Here is a 20507-nt window from a genome sequence, read left to right as displayed (position 1 = left end):
TAAATTATTGCCATCCCAACATGAATGTAATCATTCGGAGAAAAACAAGAAACGAAAGGAAAATGAAAAATAACAAACCACAGTCATGAGATGATAAATTAATGAAATGTCAAAGCTTTTTCCTTCGTTTTTGATGAGTTAAACCGAAAGCTCTTAACAAAGGAAATATTTGAAGTCCGGTTGGAATAACGGCAATTAGCATTTCTGTCAAGCTTTTTATTGTCCATGGTACAATTCTATCAATTTAAAAGGTAATAATATATAAGGAAATTACGTTTCGAAATGTGTGCACTGCGCTATAGGACTACTATTCGTGAGGGATTGAACTACCACTCCTGGACATCTTTGCATTTATCAAACTTTAGAAAAACCGCCTTATTCTTGCGAGATAACTCTTCCAAAATCGTCTCACCAATGTTAATTCCTTCTAACCGAATGTTATACAGGATGGTCAAATGCCACAGTACAAGCATACTTCCAGTAATGTGGGGCAAATAAGCCACTCCGGAGAAAGCACTTGTACAAAATAACCCTAAATATCCACAGATCTTTTACAAATGGAGACGTCCAAATTAGTGCATTTCACAATAATCATAGTTTGTACTGCCAAGGCATAAATAAATAATGATTATATACATTTAATGAACACGTAACAAGCAGTCGTCTCGATGTTTTTTAAATTTTTGTACAAATTAATTTTTTCTGCCCATGCGCAGATAGTAACCCCGAGGTGGCTTATTCACTGCTACGACCGGAAGGAAAAGCTCCTCACATTAAAAACGTCTCAAATAAAAGACAACAAATATGCGTGGACTATTATATTTGTGTTCAATCTGACGTTTATCGCAGCTTACCCGAAGCTTAAGCATAATACCATTTCTGAAACTACACAATTATACGATCATTTCTGCAAGGAGCACTGTCAGTGAAGGAATCGTTTCATTGTTTCGTCTTATAAGATCCTCAACCCGTTTTGGCAAAATTTGATATCGTTTTTCTTCCAAAAATATTGCCCATCTATACAGGTACCGGTGAAGTTTGCTCCACTTTGTCGAAAGTAAGCTAGTCCATTTTTTGTTTGGCCACCCTGTATAGTCTTTGCTGAGCAATCAATTTGTATTACTGGATGGAATCATCCATGAAATCAATAACGTCATTACAGTCATTGACTCATTTCTGCATCGTGACGTAAATGCCTCCATTTTTGAAACATTCGATTAATCAATGGGACATGCAAGCCTTTTATTAAGTCAAAGCAGACCGGGAGCCAAATATCTGAAAAAGCGGCTCCCGGTCCTTATTTTTTTTAGAGAACCGGGAGCCGTTTTCCAGGACCAGGAGCCGTTTCCAAAATTGATGAAAATATGTACCGTTTTCTTTTAAATTATTTGTTAAACGTTACCTTTTATTTATACATACGGTAGTTTAATTTCTAGTTTAAATTTTGAGCACTCTAATATTAAATCACTCATACCTTAGATAAATCTGTCATTTGTAGTTGTTGTAGTTCATGTTTAATACTATTTTCATGCCGTTAAATGTCAAAAATTTAAAAATGTTGGGAAGGGGGGAATTAAATTATTTCTATAAAAAAATATTTAAGAAAAACCAGATCTATAATGACAATGCAGAGCTTCCAACCTGTCGCTTTCAAAAAAACATATTATTCAGCTTGAAAAAACATATTTTAGGTGAAAAAAAAAAGATTATGCCTGTTTTACGTTTTTGTTATTTTCCCTATAAAATGCTATTGCATTCATGTTTCTTTGAATAAAAACGCATTTAATCATTGAGAACGACCGACCTGTCACTTTAATAAAAAAAAAAAAAAAAAAAAAAAATAATAATAATAATAATATAATAATAATTAGAAAATTAAAAAAAAAAGATTTGTTAAATATATTTATCTATTTTTTATCAGAAAAGTCCATTATTCAAAACATCACAGAATTTTAGTCAATGAGTACGAGGGCCGCTGAATCAAGGCAAGTCTGGAGTTGCAATCAACTTTGTACATAAAGTCAATGCATCAGCAGATCCGGTGTTTTGATTTTCATTTGCTTTTTTGAAGATACCATTACATTCGAAGGGCATGCGATAGGCAAAAAACTGGTAACAAAATCGCTGATTTCTTGATTTTTAGCGCTATTTTGATGAAACTGTTTCTTAAAACTGAGCTTAACCCCCGTGAGCTTTGGAAATATGGCTCCGATTCCGCATTTTTGACAGCAAAATTTGGCTTTTCGGATGGATTTTTGGAAGTTACATCGAGACTTTCTTGTACTGACACTGTGTGTGTACTGCAGTACAGCACTGATGTCATTTGTGTGTGTATGCATGGCCTGGGCTGGGGAAATGCGCTCGTCTTTGAGTGGTGTACATCCCCTGTATTGTGTGCTCCGTTCTCCGCTAGGAGTAGGAAATAGCGGCCGCTCGTATTCGTGCTGCAATTGTTTCTGGGCGATTTTGATTAGGATTCTCATTATAATGATTTGTTAGGGTTCATTCAGTCCACGTTTAACTTGTATCAAGTAAGTTTTTGTCACATTTGTGAACATTTAGTGCTAGACATGTGGAAGTTTATGAAACAGAAAATGTTAATTCTCCCAGACCGGGCGCCAGAAATAAAAAATGACCGGCGCCCGGTACTCATTTTCCCCGTCTTACCGGGCGCCAAAAGTCAGGGACCGTAGGGTAAAAATCGCCCGGCGCCCGGTTAATAAAAGGCTTGGGGACATGATTTCATTTTGTAATTGCGACCAAATTATTTTAGGAGGATAGTCGTTTTATAGCCGGCGAGTTAAAGCACCATGAAGGTATGTGTACACGAGTGTGTTTGCCTTTCTTCGAGATTTTCTAACGATGAAATCAAATTGCTGTGGTAAAGGTGAAAAGTATGTTGACAAAGTGTAATAACTACGCCTACATTATGAAAACTGTATCAAGGGACAAGGACATATCAGACACTGCCCTTCTTATCAAAACTTTTCTTCCAGAATATAATGCATTACGATCGCGTAAACTTTCGAAAAAATCAACTCCAAAGCAATCTCGATAATTTCAGATGATGTAATACATGTTATAAAATGTTCACGTGTTTTCTATAGGTGATGGACAAGGCTAATGAATTTGCCTTAAGTTGATTTTTCGTAAGTCTTTGTGACCGTGTTATTCTCGCATGTTTAGGGATGTGGCCCCTCGAATAGGGGGCGTTCCGGTTCCATGACACATGCTCCGCCGACGATTGCTCCGCCGACATTTACTCCGCAAAACGCGACAATTGCTCCGCGACATTTGCTCCGCGACATTTGCTCCGGCGTCAAATGCTCCGCCGACAGGTGCTCCGCCGACAGTTGCTCCGCCGACAGTTGCTCCGCCGACAATTGCTCCGCCGACAGATGCTCCGCCGACAATTGCTCCTCCGACAATTGCTCCGCCGACAATTGCTCCGCCGTCAATTGCTCCACAAAACGCGACAATTGCTCCGCCGACATTTGCTCCGCCGACATTTGCTCCGCCTGAAGCGACACTTGCTCCGCCGACATTTGCTCCGCCGACATTTGCTCCGCCGACATTTGCTCCGCCGTCAATTGCTCCGCCGACAAATGCTCCGCCTGAAGCGACAATTGCTCCGGTGACATACGCTCCGCCGACAATTGCTCCGACGACATTTGCTCCGCCGACAATTGCTCCGCCGACAATTGCTCCGTCGACAATTGCTCCGCTGACAATTGCTCCGCCTGAAGCGACAATTGCTCCGGTGACATTTGCTCCGCCGACAATTGCTCCGACGACATTTGCTCCGCATGAAGCGACACTTGCTCCGGTGACATTTGCTCCGACGACATTTGCTCCGCCCAAAAAGTGTCCCATTAAATACAAATGCTACTAGTACTACGACAAATGCTTCGCCGACAATATTTTTTTTTCACGGGTTGTTTTTGTTTCTTTCTTTTTTTCCTCATTTTTTGAATGCATTTCATGACATTATGTAAGTGAAATGAAATGAATGAATGTTGATAATGTGGGAGGAAAAAGCAGTTGCCTAAAAGTCATTTCGAATATACTGAAATAACTTTCCATCTATCACTGTACGTCCCACATAATGTACACTAAACACTCATTACATGTCATGGGAAGTTTTTTTTTTTTTTAAAAGTAGAGCAGCAAGCCACATTCCCCAATACGCGCATACCTCCTAGTTAATTTCAAACAGCTCATCAATATGTAAGACCTAAAATTACCTCAATGAAAGAAGACTAATAACATGAGAGGAAAGAAAAGAGCAAAAAAGACAACCGTTTTTTGCTATTCCCCATAATGTTTGATTTAAAAAAATAAAAAATAAAATTATAGCTCCTTACGCAAGTTCTCCGGCGAAAGATAATTACTCCGCTCAAAATCTGTTTCATGTATTACTCATTAGCTGATCCAAAGCTCAAGGCTATCTCTCTCTCTCTCTCTTTCTCTCTCTCCCATGCTCCTCCTTTTCCTGTTTACACCGTTTTCTTGTCTTCTTTGCTCTTTTCTTTCCTCTCATGCTATTAGTCTTCTTTCATTTCCATCACTTCTTCTCTGCTCCCCCTCTCGAGTTCTATTTCTCTCGTGAAATTGAAACGTAAAGTAATACAATCATGTAGTACATTCTTGTTTAGAATAATATTTTCAATAATATCCAGTCCATTTTCTAAAGGTTTCTTTCCTTTAGTTAAGTGTATGTAGCTTTAATATATATATGTTAGTGTGCAAAACACTCCGTTTCATTCGAGTACTTTGTTTTCACTAAATAATTTAAGGGACTCACGAAGCCACCGGAAGAAGAGCAATTGGCTTATCATGAAGAACTAACATCAAACTGCAACAAAATGATTTGTATAAATGTGAATAAGCAGAAAGGCTGCCATCTCATTTTCCCGTCTGAATGGGTTCTCTTCCTTACGTATATAAGTGCCCTTATTTTCTAAACTTTTTTTATTTTTATATTTGTGTGTTTATTAAATTTTCAATCATATAAAAATTACATATTTACAAGTCATTGGTAATAATTAGACAAACAAAAAAACCAATATGTATAAGAACAACTATCAATAATGAAAGGACAAGAAAGTTATAAAAAAAAAACATTATAGTAAAAAAAAATACACTGTACACATATAAATCATAGTTTGAACTCCAGTGCATAAAGGGGAGTGAGGGGGCACAGGAATAAAAGTTAAATCAACATGAGTATCATAAGTCAAATCGCCATTTCTTAAAATGCGAAACAAGCTTGTTCCTTTTTTTCGCTGAGAAATATTCAATATCTTTTTGTTTCTTTATAAAACTTTTAAAAAGATCAACACTTGGTAAATCCCCCTTACTTATTTTCTAAACTTCCATGATGACCTATTACATTGTATAATGCTTTACCTAGTAAGATGCATTGATCGAGGTAATTTCAGGTATTACATATTGATGAGCTACTTGAAATTAACTAGGAGGTATGCGCGTATTGGGGAATGTGGCTTGCTGCTCTACTTTTTTTTAAAACTTCCCACGACATGTAATGAGTGTTTAGTATACATTATATGGGACGTACAGTGATAGATGGAATTATGGAAAGTTATTTCAGTATATTCGAAATGACTTTTAGGTAACTCCTTTTTCCTCCCATGCACTTCATCAACATTCATTCATTTCATTTCATCTACATTATTTCAAGAAATGCATTCAGAAAATGAAGAAGAAAAAAAGAAACGAAACAAATAGGTGTAAAGAAAATATTGTCGGCGAAGCATTTGTCGTAGTACTAGTAGCATTTGTAGTTTATGGGACACTTTTTGGGCGGAGCAAATGTCGTCGGAGCAAATGTCGGCGGAGCAATTGTCGCTTCAGGCGGAGCAATTGTCGGCGGAGCAAATGTCGGTGGAGCAAATGTCGGCGGAGCAATTGTCGCTTCAGGCGGAGCAACTGTCGGCGGAGCAATTGTCGGCGGAGCAAATGTCGGCGGAGCAATTGTCGCTTCAGGCGGAGCAAATGTCGGCGGAGCAATTGTCGCTTCAGGCGGAGCAATTGTCGGCGGAGCAATTGTCGGCGGAGCAAATGTCGGCGGAGCAAGTGTCGCTTCAGGCGGAGCAAATGTCGGCGGAGCAAATGTCGGCGGAGCAATTGTCGCGTTTTGCGGAGCAATTGACGGCGGAGCAATTGTCGGCGGAGCAATTGTCGGCGGAGCAATTGTCGGCGGAGCATCTGTCGGCGGAGCAATTGTCGGCGGAGCAACTGTCGGCGGAGCAACTGTCGGCGGAGCAACTGTCGGCGGAGCATTTGACGTCGGAGCAAATGTCGCGGAGCAAATGTCGCGGAGCAATTGTCGCGTTTTGCGGAGTAAATGTCGGCGGAGCAATCGTCGGCGGAGCATGTGTCGGGTTACCGGCGTTCCGCCTCACGTATATAGCGCTGTCAGCGGTCTCAACCACATTATTCTAAGGGTCCAATTTTCATGGTTCATCCTCTCGATAAATCTTTTAATCTCATGCGTATTAGACTGTTGTTTGATTGATTCGACTATGTGGTGCAACCTTGGTCTCGAATGGCGGAAATTTTGTTTAATCAATCACATATATTCATTATAGAACCGTTTATGACGTTTCTTCCGCATTCTATGTTTACTAATCTAAACCCTCAATAAGGCTAACTCCTAATTTATCTGTAGCAGCAACAACAATATTATGAAACTGCTGTATGTGCAAAATTACAGATCGACAGACTATGTGGTTTTCTCTTTACGTAGCATCAGTTGAAAAAAAAGAAATATAATGTACACAGAACTATCCTTCATTCTCACACTGTTGATATGTTACAAGGTTTTTCCTGAAGGGAATCTAACATTACCTTATGAGGAAGAAATCATCAAGATTAGATGAGGTAAAGGAATTAGGCATGTTTTGCTTCCTTGATAATTGTGTATGCGTCCTTGGAGAAATGTTATTGTTTAAAGAGAAAGTAAGGATGTTTTTCGAGCTCCGCCGTTGAAGACTTCCTCTTGGCAGATGCCAAATGTTACAGACAAATTACGAGTACAAATGAGGATCATCCTGAGCAGAGAGATGCTCTTTATCGTGATGATTGAATAGGTTCATTGACAAAAAGCGATGGAGTTTTGGCATGCAAGGAATGGGACAGCATGGAATATCATCAACGTCAAGGCCAAGTGATCGAGACGTTTTGTCGATGACTTCCTCACCGATTCGCATGGATAAAGAAACCTCCCCGTGATTAAGAAAACAGCCAGAAACGTTTAAAGAATCATGTTTGAACGTGCGATGTGTCTGGAATCATCAGAGGGGATGTTAAACAAGCTCGTACTTTCTTGCAAGAGGAGTGCTGGGGCCCGTTTCATAAAGCCTTTTTTTCAATGACAGATGACAATAATCAGTGACAAATCTGATGATAACCAATCAGAAGTAAGGATTTTAGTAGCTTATAACAACAACTGTTATTTTTCACTGATGACATGTTTTGTGAACGCCGTCCAGGTCCCTTGAACGTGTTTTCCTAGTAATGATTCCCGACTCCTGTTTTAAGGACAAGACTAAATGGCCCGAATTCACAAAGGAGGTTTGTCGACAAACCTTGGTTTTCGTACGTCATATGACGCGTTTTACGCGTTTTTTACAAACCTGGTTTGTAAAGAACAAAAGGAGGTTTGGCGAAACAAAAGGAGGTTTAAGCTCAAACCTTGGTCTGAGCTCAAACCTTGCTTTGTGAATTCGGGCCAATAAGGGTAAATCTCGATTGGAACCTTGTATTAGATAGTCGAACATTAATGGACACACCGCCCTCTACTTTCCAGTAGTTGCCCTTTTCACTGACTCATTTATTACCATTGACTTATCAATGAAACAGAGAAGTTCTTTAATACTCTTAAAACTCTCTGGCCCGAATTCACAAAGCTAGGTTTGAGCTCAGACCAAGGTTTGAGCTCAAACCTCCTTTTGTTTCGCCAAACCTCCTTTTGTTCTTTACAAACCAGGTTTGTAAAAAACGCGCCATATGACGTACGAAAACCAAGGTGTGTCGACAAATTAACCTCCTTTGTGAATTCGGGCCTCTAACTGTGAAGGAGAGGCGTCGAATCATTTTCGAGGGGATGAGTTAGTCTCGTAATAATGGAAGGGGAAGGTCGCTATTTCATAAGCAGCTCACTATCGACACTCTAGGCCATCAACTGTATTCCTCCCTTTGTCGTTCACGTTTGATTAACTTATTCTAAAAGGCAAGAGAAAACGTAGATCTTTGAAAAGCTGCACGAATATCGGTAGATATTTCATTTATATCAAATGCTGATTGAAAAGCGTTAGTATAAAATTCATATTACAGAATAAACGCACGAAAAATGCATATAGTTGACAGTATAGTAACACTTTAAAAGTTCATAGAATGAATACACTCTATAAATACTGCAAATTGACGGGGACTGGGATAAACGCCCCAGCCCCCCCCCCCCCCCTCCCCTAAACACGCACACATCTACTACAGAAGATCGGCGTCTTTGACTGAGCTGAGAGAGATGTGATTGGTTAATGAGTACCGCAGCGCATCTGTGGACCACCACGTGAGAGGTGTGCTGGAGATCATCGCAGGCGACACGACTGTTGCATGCCTTGTGCGGTTTTTGCCCGCGCTGATCTAACACGAAGCGGAAATGAATAAATTCCGATTCCGATTTCTATTGAAGTAACTTATTCAAACCCTTGTGATGGGTGAACAACGTGCCCTTTCACTGTATAGACTGGGGATGAGGTTCAGGGCAGCGTCTCACGAAACCGTCATAAGTACAAGTCCACCGACATCCCATTGAAATGCGTGTATTAAGTTTAACACGCGTTTCCATGGGATATCGATGATCTTGTACTTATGACGGTTTCGTAAGACGCTGCCCAGGAGAGCACGGGTCCTACTTTTCAGATATCGTTTCTCGGACTTGAAATTACCATCAAAAGTTCCTCTGTGATATTGAAATAGATAACAGCATTCATTAATTCAGTTTTAATACGCCTGTGCAAAGCCACCCACTAACAAATGTACACACATACATGACTTTATTGTATACACGACACGTAATAAACTATAAAGACTTGAAAGGTATTAAACAAGAATGAAACGCTTACTTAACATGTTTCAGACGAGATTACAATATTATTTTAGCATCAACAAAATAAAACACTGCGAAACACTGCGAGTTTCGTGTTGTGTCCGGAAGATATGAGAATTGTATCGGATACAATTCCACACGATAGAACACTACCTAAAGCTATTTTTAGCAGGAGTTTAACTTCGCATGAGTACTATCTATCCCGGAATAAGATGAAGAACATCCCCCGATATTTCCGCTAAATGATCACAAGCATAATACCTACCATCATGGACGCTTTAGTGAATTGAGCAACAGACGCAAAAAAAAAATGATTTGGATTGTAAATCGTGTTTTTTTTCTTCTTCCCGTTGGCTTCACTCGTATATCATGAGGAGATGTATAAATAAACACTCGACTACATAACCGCAAACAATCGTATATCACTATGTACACACGAATTTCAGGAACAGATGTTATTAAAAGCTCAATCTAAACCACAGAATTCATGCATAGAGATGAAAGTCAACGGCACCTGTCTGTAGGAGATGAAGATCTAACAGACTTTTTACGAATAGTGACAATCTCCGGGGGGGGGGGGGGGGTGATATACACGGAAACATAGACTGGGAGAATTTCCAAAGTCGGGTGATTTTTGCTGAATAGACCTACTTACTAATCCATCTCATTTTATGCAGGTGTCTCGATATTCACCTGCTATGAGTAATGGCATCTCTCTGGACGGAATCAATTTTGCATAAATTAGTTGTTGCTGTGTGGCAAGCTTTTTGGTTGTCAAGGGAAACTTTTGTTAAAAAATATGCATAGAATTATAAATAGGTTTCACATTCACAAAACCTTACTAAATCTATATATAGAGTACAGAAGCGTGATGTAATATTAGCGAAGTTGTCAAGGCAGCTGGTTCTAAACAATTGCTGTGCTATTAACACAGTGGCGTGGCGATCACACCCAGCGCCAAACATTGAATTTGCCCTGCTCCTGCAGCCCGTTGCATGAATGATGTCGTGGTGAACCTCATGCGCAGGCTCTGTTATTTGGAACCACTAACCGAGATGACGAGCGAATTTGACGTTAGCATTTCGGTACTCTAAAGCCTTTAAATTTGTTGACAACTAGTTTAGCAAGGTTTTTGTAGTAAGGGCCCAGGGGAGTGTTTCACAAAGACTAAGATCGACTTTAAGTTGGACTTAACTATGATAGGCCATTCATGCCACTGGTTGCTCTCAGCCTCTCACTATTAATCTCTCAATTATGATTTTTAGATAATATTTTTTTCCTTAAATAATGAACTATCAAAAAATGTAAATTCTGTACAAAGGTGATCTTGATTGGGTACGACATTGCCCAATTAAAGTCGACACATGCGTATCCTCATGTTGGCCAATACCCAATGGCTTTTTTTTTTACAGAGTGTAACATGTAAGCATCTTCCCCAACATCTAAATTGCATGCATCTATAGATGAAAGTAGATTTATATTCTATTTGGCAACCTGAATTTACTCATACAAAAAAGTAAACAAGACAAGGGCCAAGGAAATGATTTTTCGAACTGTTATTCTACTTAATATAGCTATTGATATTATCGTCACACCGAAAACATCTCCTATAATTTATTTCATATCTTACCTAAGTAAAAAAAACTGATACATTTTCAATTGACTGCCTGATTTACCAAAGGCTTTAAATTTCTGAAGTATTTTGGAGTTTGTTCTTGTCTTATACAATATACTGAGTTAAAACCGGATTAGTTAAAAACAGCATTGCAACTGATGTCAGGCAGATATAAGTGCTTGCATAAATAAAACAAACTAATCTTCAGTTACAATTTTGGAGTGCTATCTGGGCTGAAATGGCAATTATCTGTCTGACTCGATTTGACTCGATTTGACTCGATATCGTGCTTGCACAACGATGCTTAAAACTTTCTGTCTTTCCCAGGGTCTTCCTAGGGTCTTCTCAGTCTGAATGATACTGTCCTCCCTCAACAACTCAATTTGATACCATGCAGACAAAGTAGATTTAACGAGAAAATGTGTGTGAAACTCGACTCCTCAAACCTTTCGGAGTAATGTGTACACTATTTGGCGGGTAAATCCCAAATCGGGTCTCCATGGCAGTCACTTTAGCTGGAAAGAGGTTCCCATGAAAGCGCTCTTCCCGCCAGAATGTAGGTCGCATATAATCGCCAATTCGATACGATACGCACCTGATTAATCGGCACACGTCGGATCGATTATGGACAAGAAATAAATCATGGAATAGTCAATTTCCTGCAGGAATTCTGGTCGGGCGGAGAACAATTTCGTAAGGAGAAAACATGTCCGAAGGGAGCTTTAACCTAAGTCAAATATTGGGATTTATACATGGCTATTAGATAGTATAAAAGATTTTAAAAAGCCCCCCCCCCCCAGAAAATGGTGTTGGCATGTTAAGATCAAGCGACAAATTTGCCCTAGATCTAAATCTGGTTTAGATATTGTAATGTCAATTTCGTTTCGCAACAACGGACCATCTTTCCCTTTTCCAATACTGCATCCTTCTCTAAACAGACACCCGAGATTGTCCTTGAAACGTCATCAAATATGGTTTTTCTTCAGTTCTTTAGGGACATGGCAGAAAAAATTGAACATTCTCCTTATAAAATACAACCAAAAAGTATCGACATGAAAGAAACCATCCCTGTTCTATAACTTCGAAAGCGAATATGACACCATTTTAAATTCATTACGAGCAACATGACTTTAACGTGATGCGTTGTTTGAGAGATTAATGTCATATAAGATGGATTTGTAATGGATGTGTTCGCAATAAGATTATCGGAGAGAGAGAGAGGGGGACAGGAGGGGGGGGGGGTGGCATTGTCATTGGACAAGTTTGTGGTGATGGTTAATGAGAAATTTGTGTAGATGTACTAGCATCCTAGCAGTTCAGTTTCATTGCACGGTTTGCGAAAAAAGCTATTAAACATGATCTGGCCATGATTCAACAATATGAGTAAGCAGATTAAAGCTCGTAGTCTGAAACAGTTCTCATCGATCAAAGATCGGTTGCCGACAGTCGGGAAATCTATGACTGCATGGTTTGGGCAAGATGAGACGAAAGCTCCTTTTCTGTGTAAAAACATATTGGACTAATCGCAACACAAATCAAGGATAGAAAGACGCAACGTATCCTAGATACAAGCGGTCGTCGTTAATCTTAGATCGGATGCATCAGTCCGGCAAATCATCAATAATAATAATTGTAAAAATGATAGTATTAATGATAATTATAATAATAATAATGATAGTAATAATAATATTTATTTATTTTTTCGCACGTGTCCATCACAACGGATGCTGCAGGCGCCAACAAAGTATTCGTATTACCCTGGCTTTAGCCCAGTTGTCCTTAAGCGCTCAAAGCATGCCAGAAATAAATTTCTATCGGCTACCTATTCACTATTATACCTGGGTGGCAAATGTGGCAAATTTAGAGTAACGTCTTGCCAAAGAACATTAGTGCCACGGCGGGATTTGAACCGCGAACCATGTCATCCGCAGTGACGTATCCACTAGGCCACGACACCTCTACCGCAACCTCTAAATGAGTGAATTGTTCGTGCAAGAACGAGCAACATGAAACTAATGCCCCTTTCGTCTGGGTTGAAGTATTTAAACAATAATATTGTCAATAAAACAAGAATAAAGCTCACGGCTTAAAGCTTCAAAGTGTCCCACAAAGTCTACATCTACTGAAGATTTCACACGTTTACAATTCGACATTTTTTGGAGTTCACTGTCGGTTCAAAAACTAGCAGCACTGCATAAATGTTCTTCTTAAACTGTATAGAACTATTTTAATTACGATAAAACCGACAATACGAGGACAAAGTTTACAGCTTCTTGTCTGAAACAGCCGCCATATCTATAGAAGATCGGAGGCCCGTAAAGAACAGTGCAGCATTCTGAGTACTGTTGGTGAATTTTGAGTGTTTTCGGGGGGAGGGGAGGGGAGGGGAACGGTTTTCTGGATTTCTGTTTCTCTGTAAATCTATCATAATAACTAAGCTTTGTATTAAGGGAATTTCAGACAAGTTCGAGACTGCTAGTCTCATATTGTCATCATCTACCTTGGATCGGATGTGTACAGTGAGGCATTCTGCGTCCACTATGGTTTCAGTACAGTAATCCGTTTCGAATAAACATAATCGCGCTATAAACCGATAAAATAAGCACGCAGTTTAAAGCTCCCCATCTCGAACGGTCGCTATCCACTTTTGAATGGACACGCACATTGCAGCATTCTATAGCCCAGTACTTAAGATCGATACTTAATATCTGTTGAAGCGGCAGGAGATAGGTCGCGCGGGCTCGATTGACTGCAAGGCCTGTTGCCAAGGATCTTTGCACAGCAGGCGAGGTGGTAGTGCGTTCATACTCCCATCCCCATCACACGGATCCAAGGAGGGGTACGGGAGGCTCGCCCCTTCCCCTCTTTGGGGCAAAAGGCATATTGCCAAGGATCTTTGCACAGCGTGCAGGCGAGGTGGTAATGCGCTCAGGCTCACATAATCAGAAGCGGACCCGTCGAGGGCACACGAGAGGGGGGGGTGCCCTTCTCATTCTTTAGGTTACTCCAATAGTATGGACGTTTGTGCCCCCTTTATTTTTGCCAGCTTCCATACCATACATGGATGGGGTTTCGGGGCGTCCCTCTTATAATTATGTTTCAGGACTGTACATAGTAATTATCCTAATAAAAAAGACCCTATCGTATTAGTATTAGTACCTCGTAATACGCTCCTTTAACTCTCTCCAAACAATAGTTGCGGTAATATCCTTTCTTTATTCAAGAAAAGTAGATACAATAATGCAGTATTACATAATATAATTATTGAATTCAACATAATTTGAGCAAACCAAAATAATTGTTTGACCGAATATTGACGTTTGCATATAAGTGAAAGCAATTAACATTATGAGAGTGATTAAAGAAATGCAACGAGGGTTTAAGTTTGCTCATTTTCAACAACAAAAATCTAGAATATTATCACTGATTTTCTTTATACAGATGGTATACATTTCTTTAATTCCGTCAAAAAACTCAAAAGAAACAGCGCATGAAGAATGGTCCCCCACTTTCTGACAAGTCTAGAATAGAGATCCAGATTACCCCCCCCCCCCCCCCCCTTCTCATGCAATGCCCCTGTGTATAGCATGCCCTACTGTCTGGTGTTGGGGTTGAAAGGGTCCCATTCACTCGGATCGAAGGATGCAGAAAGGATATAAGGGCGCGTTATATATCAAGGGGATCATCTAGCTGCGTGGGATACAGGCTCAGAACAACCGCTCCAGACCTCCGAAAATAAAAGAATAACTTCCTATTCGTGTTTCTCGATTTTTGTACAGATAACGAAATAGATTATGATTTGTTTAAATGAAAAGGTAACAGAAAATGTACATTATTCCCAATTCGCTATCAAAGAAATGGATATATTGGTTATCAAGGAATCATCAAGGGAAAGATAATCGAATCGAACTATTATAGTTCCAGAATTGGGTCAGATCACACAGGATCATGTTTTTTTTACATCAGCAATATTGCGCAGACAACGATTACTCTTACTCTTACTGCTATAAGTTTGGGGTTTGTGATTGTGCGCGTGTGTGCGTGTGTATATTATGTGCGCGCGTGTGCGGTTGTGTGTAGAGTATGTGGGCGTGGTTGTCTGTCACAACCACTTCAAATCGCTCATCTAATACCCAACTGATAGTTAAAGTGGCAATCGTTTCTGGATCAACGATAGTATCGGTTTGCTCTGAGTTTGAGGATTTATTTATACTTTTTTTTATAAAGCTTATTGTAATTTACTGTATAGGCGTGTGAGTGTGTGGGGGTGTATGTCGGTCAAAGCTACTTCAACCATATTTTAATAGACTACTCAAATTTGAAGTAGCAATTGGTTTTGGATCAACGACATCGTGGAGACGTTAAAGACTCTCGGCTCACTGAAAAAGATATCAGTATATAGGTACCTAATAATATAAATCTGTTTTAAATAGTTTTTCAAGCATTCTTTTCTTTCCCAACTTCGATAGAATATACAATACATGTTCAGAACCGAGCGTTTCAATACATTCATTCAAAAATAGGCATCTGTTAACGATCTAAATCTATTTTGTGAGTGCTCGTATAACTACTTCAAACAAGCATTTGATACACCTCTTAACAATGAAGGGGCATTCTTTCCGGATCAACGATATTGCGCAGACTTTAATGACTACCTGTCCGGTTAAAGGATATATTTTGGTCCCCCCAAAAAGCATAGATTGTAAATCAAAACGCTTTGGGGTTTTATATATAAGCATTGTGGATCTCGAAAGCTTTTCTTTGTGCTTTAACTGATACTCTTCTCAAAGTCCAAGGGGTAATTATATATGGATCGACGACATCAAGCAGACGCTAATGACTTTTGGATTGCTCAATAAGAATATCGTTCGGTCACGATATCAATATAAATACACATAGTTTAAACTGTATGGGTTTCTGTTATAGCATTGATGATTTCATAACTACGTTATAAAGCATATTTATGACGTATTTAATAGCTGTACTTCAAACTATCGTATGATATAAGGACACTGCGAGGCATTGATGACTATTACCTAACAGTATTAAGTTGCTTGACATACTTAAAGTCATAATTGTATATTATCTTAGGTTGAAATAATTGGGGTTTCTTAAAGATCATGATATCTCAAGAAAGTATACTTTGGACCTGGCCTATATAAGCGTTTATGTACCCTTTTGTTTTCATTCAGAAAATGTGTATCTGCAAACTCTGGCAACGACTACTTCAACTTCGAGTACTGTAGCCGAAGATGGTTCGAAGTTGAAGTGGCAATTGTTTTTGGCGACATTGCGCAAACGGTATAATAGTAACTATTAGTTTGTTTAGAATATTCAAGGATTTAAATGTTTGAGATTTTAAAGGCAGTATAAATACCGCTAGCACTTGTAAGTATATGGTTGTATAGGTATATATGGTATATGGATTGTAATATTTAGTACAAGCGGGGTGATATACCAGGGTTGTTCATGCTTGAAACCGACATTTACGTGTACGTGCCAAATTATCCAACGGACTTATGATCATTTGAATAAAAGGTAGATTACAACTAACTTTAACACGCCGTCGTGGTCAATTGAAGGTCACTGAATTTGATGAATTCTTTTGTCAGCGCATCTCAACGGCCTAAAGCTATACTACTAACGAGTAATACAAATATGGCTATTCAAAATATTCTACAAATAATATTCCGAAATCGATGAAGAGGTATTGAGGCGGAATGGACAATGGGATGATATGTAGCAATAACAAGGTGATTTACCTGAACACTTCGAGAATTGATAAACAAGAATTGTGATTTGATTCCATTCCTAAAAGACTTTGGATTGGTTTTTAGTTGGGAGGCGCGATGACTTAAAGGTAGCTAGAGGCTGTACAACAGTGGTCTCGAAACTGGGATGTCCGGAATCGAAACCAAATAAAATGCGCTGGGGCCATTTTGCTAAGGTATTAATCCTCATTATTAAGTCCTTCGGAGAGGACTTAAAGCCGTCGGCCCAATAGTTGCTTGGTTACAACAAACACATTCTTTCTTAGAAGTCAAGTAAAACAATAACTAAACATTATCCTCCTCCTCATCATGAATCATTAAAAAATCCTCAAACATCGTCATCATCGTCATCATCAACTTTGAAAATTGACAAGAAATATTATTATCTTGATCCAGATGGATGATAACTATAACATATAAAGGCACTTGTAGACAATACATCATCTTATCTGAGAGCAGGACGATGAAAGTCCGTTCACAGCTTCGGGATTTTTCTTTATAGAGAAAAAAAAGTTTGATAAAGTGGACCAATAAAACACAAGTAATAAATCTTTTGACAAATTATGATTGCGGTTGGTGAACGTGCGGTAAACAGTTTTCGTAAGATATGTGTTTGTTGAAAGAGTCCATTAAAATCCGACCAATTGTGAAAGAAAAGAAACAACTGAAAACTGAATTTCATGAACACTCCCATTTCAAGTTCATTCTGTTCGGAGGGGGGGGGGGGGCTCAAGCACTCATGAAAAAATGAACGGAATAACAGAGCCCTTGATAGCAGCCCTGCTATAATAATCCTGCACAAACAGATTTATAGCAAATATGAAATGCATATATCATCGTGCACATTATTCAGTAATGTTGATTCATTGAGCATCATATTAAGTATTGAATGTTCCGTGATTTTTTTTCTCGCCAACAGGGCCAGAGAAAGGATGGAGGAGAATTAATAAGACCCAACCACTGACATGACATCACTGTGTAATAGGCGTCGATAGAATACTTTTCATTGAGGGGGAGGGAATGTTAGACATCAATTTCCGAACGACAGAAATTATGAATGTGCTGACAAAAGTGTGTTGGGTTGGTAATTGTAACGACCGCACGCAAGGAGCACATTCAATGTTACGATAACAAATATGAAGAATCACTGTTATGTTAAGAACTGGAACGGTGTCAACGTGTGCATGATTAAACTTCGCAAATCAACTTGTTTTTTGTGGCACATTTGCACATATTTTATTCCACCAATGCAATCTAGAATACAAATTAAATTACGGAATAATGTTATACGCCGACATTGGTACGTGACGTCCCCTACGAAGTTCCTGGTATAAATGTTTAGAGAACACTCGCTCCTACGAGGTTTGCTCCGGGTTTTATTTCCTCAAATGTATAGGGTTATACGGGGCCTCAGTCACACCAGCGAGACCGACACCTGACCAACACCAGACCGATAAGGGACCGAACAAACAATGACATTACCCCCAGTGGCAAATACTCAGTCGGTTAGGCGGTGTGACTGATCTATTTGAGTTAGGGTTTCAATTGGGATTTAGGTATAGTGTTTGGTCCAGGGCTGAAGTTAAGAATTCTGTTAGTGTATTACACTGTCTCAAGAGCTAGAGCTATCTTACAACCGGAAATCATTTACACCTGTTCATCGTTATTACCCATGGAACATTCGTCAGTGCCTCAATGTCAGTAATTTAAGGATTATATCGAAAATGTTTCATTTCCAAGCCGCCATTTAGTTTTCCAATTTGTTTTTCAATCCAGAACGGAACGGGTAAGCCACGTCACCATATTGTTGTTTATGTAAAAGAATCTGGAATTATTTCACTGTTTTGTTGATTCGACCACATGCAGGGGGTACAAGGGATCGAATGGCATTCGTTCCCCTTGACATCCCGGAAAATAAAGCTATACCTTTCCTAATTTGATTATTGTTGACACTGATTGACCGTAACAAATAAGGTGTTGTATAGCATTTGCAGTTCAAAGGGTAGATGCATTTGGTTGTGGTGGGTAACTCGTTTACTACGTTAGATTATGATTTATACTCGTTTACTACGTTAATTTATGATTATACTGGATTATATGATAATGGCCGATCGTGAAGTTGGCATCTGTTATAAAACATGGATGGGTCAAGATTAAATGTAGTCTAAGTGATCTAATCTAGACTGCATTATAAGTTTAGTCAAAAGGGAAAAGAGTTGAATATCAATTATAATTCGATGTAGTTGGTTTTGTCGTGTACAGCAACTTATTGCTTTGTAGATTATATTTTTGATGAATTGTGATGTGTACTGACCGAGAAGGTGGTATATTCTTTTTATCGGTATGTTCACATAATATATGGGCTGAGGCGGAGGGTGAGTCCAGCCATTGAAAAGGCACTGGCAAAAGGGAGGGAGAGTGGCACCGGTGTTTACTAAGTGAATCTATACGAGTTTACACTACCACTTGTTAGAGTAAACGGTCCTCGCCCTTCTCCCTTTCACATTCTCTCCTTTTCTTTTTGTTTGTCTATTCAGTGAGGGGGCACGTGCCCCTGCGCCCCCTTATACGCAACATGAGGTCAAATGTCGAGAAGGGTTCACTGCGAGGACAAGGTAGAATTGAATTTGTGAGGCTCTAAGCTCACAACGTAGTTGAATAACAAGGAATGTTGACACAAAATGTAATGGTAAAATGGTGAATTAATATTCGTTGTGTAATCACTTAAACTGAACGACATCACAAAGTGAACAAAGTTAAATGAAGATGAAATAGTGAAATTCCTAAACAGCCTTGAGTGATATGAAATTGTGGATCGTTTCTAAATTATGTTTGATATTCAGTTGAAAGGTGAAGTATAATTTAAAGATGGCCCAAGGTGGCAAAGTTAAAAGCTGAATAAATTGAAACTGTCAGATTAAGCTGAATGACACGAATTTTATGATGAATTGAGATATTTTAAAGCTGCTATGTTCGCATTCAAGTTCATGTTGAATGGTTTGTCAAGTTCACGGAAGGGACAACTTTGTATCAAATTCAGTCAGACGCGATCGTTAAACTTTAGCTAACACGACAGCTTCGTAATAATTCGAAATGAATGATACTGATCACTCTTGAAAATATGGGGTAGAAATTAGCCACGAGCGTTATTATATTTTGGTACGACTGGTCAGTCACATACCAATTCCGGGACATCCCAGTAGACCGATAGCCTACGAGATCAACTGGGATGGGTTGTCTACCTATATAGTGAGCTGACGGTCTTGTGCTCTGTAGCCTAGCCCTTTCTCCATTAAACTGGCATCGACCATTCTATATCAATATAAAAGAACCATTTATGTTTGTCGAATCAGTACAGTACAGTGATTTTGTTGTAGATGATAAGAATGTGATGGGAAGCTGCATGACAAAAAATGTTTTTTTCTTCATTTCCCACTTCCCACAATCCTTTCCCTAAGTTTTTTAGGGGCTATCAGCTAAATTGTGCTGCAGGATTATTTGTTGAATCAGTACAGTGATTTTTGTAGATGATTGAAATGTGATGGGAAGCTGCATGACAAAAATAATTGTTTTCATTTCCCACTTCCCACAACCCTTTCCCTAATCTTTTAAAGTAGATATTCATTGATTTTAAAAACTAACTTTATTTTCATTATTGCAAAGTTGAAACTTTGATTCGACAAGGTTATCAAAATTCCATGCTTGGAAACATTCGAAGTACTGATTATCATAAATTACAAAACGCTTAATTACAGCCCCGGCATAGCACCTGAAGAGCTCTCCGAACGCTGCTGAGATGTGTGAGATCACAGTATGGACATGACTTGCACAAGCAGACGATGTCCCATGACATCTCACATATTTTCAGTGCCTGTGTTTTCATCTTCTCTCGAGTTCTTTCTCTTACTTCACTACCGTCAGGCTAAATGTATAATCTATTGCCTCTCTCTAAACCCCGCGCATGGCTTTATTTTGATGAAAAATGCAG

Source organism: Strongylocentrotus purpuratus, unplaced genomic scaffold, assembly GCF_000002235.5.
Source record: "Strongylocentrotus purpuratus isolate Spur 01 unplaced genomic scaffold, Spur_5.0 spur5_contig_847, whole genome shotgun sequence".
Taxonomy (NCBI): domain Eukaryota; kingdom Metazoa; phylum Echinodermata; class Echinoidea; order Camarodonta; family Strongylocentrotidae; genus Strongylocentrotus; species Strongylocentrotus purpuratus.
Note: the sequence above shows the minus strand (reverse complement) of the source record.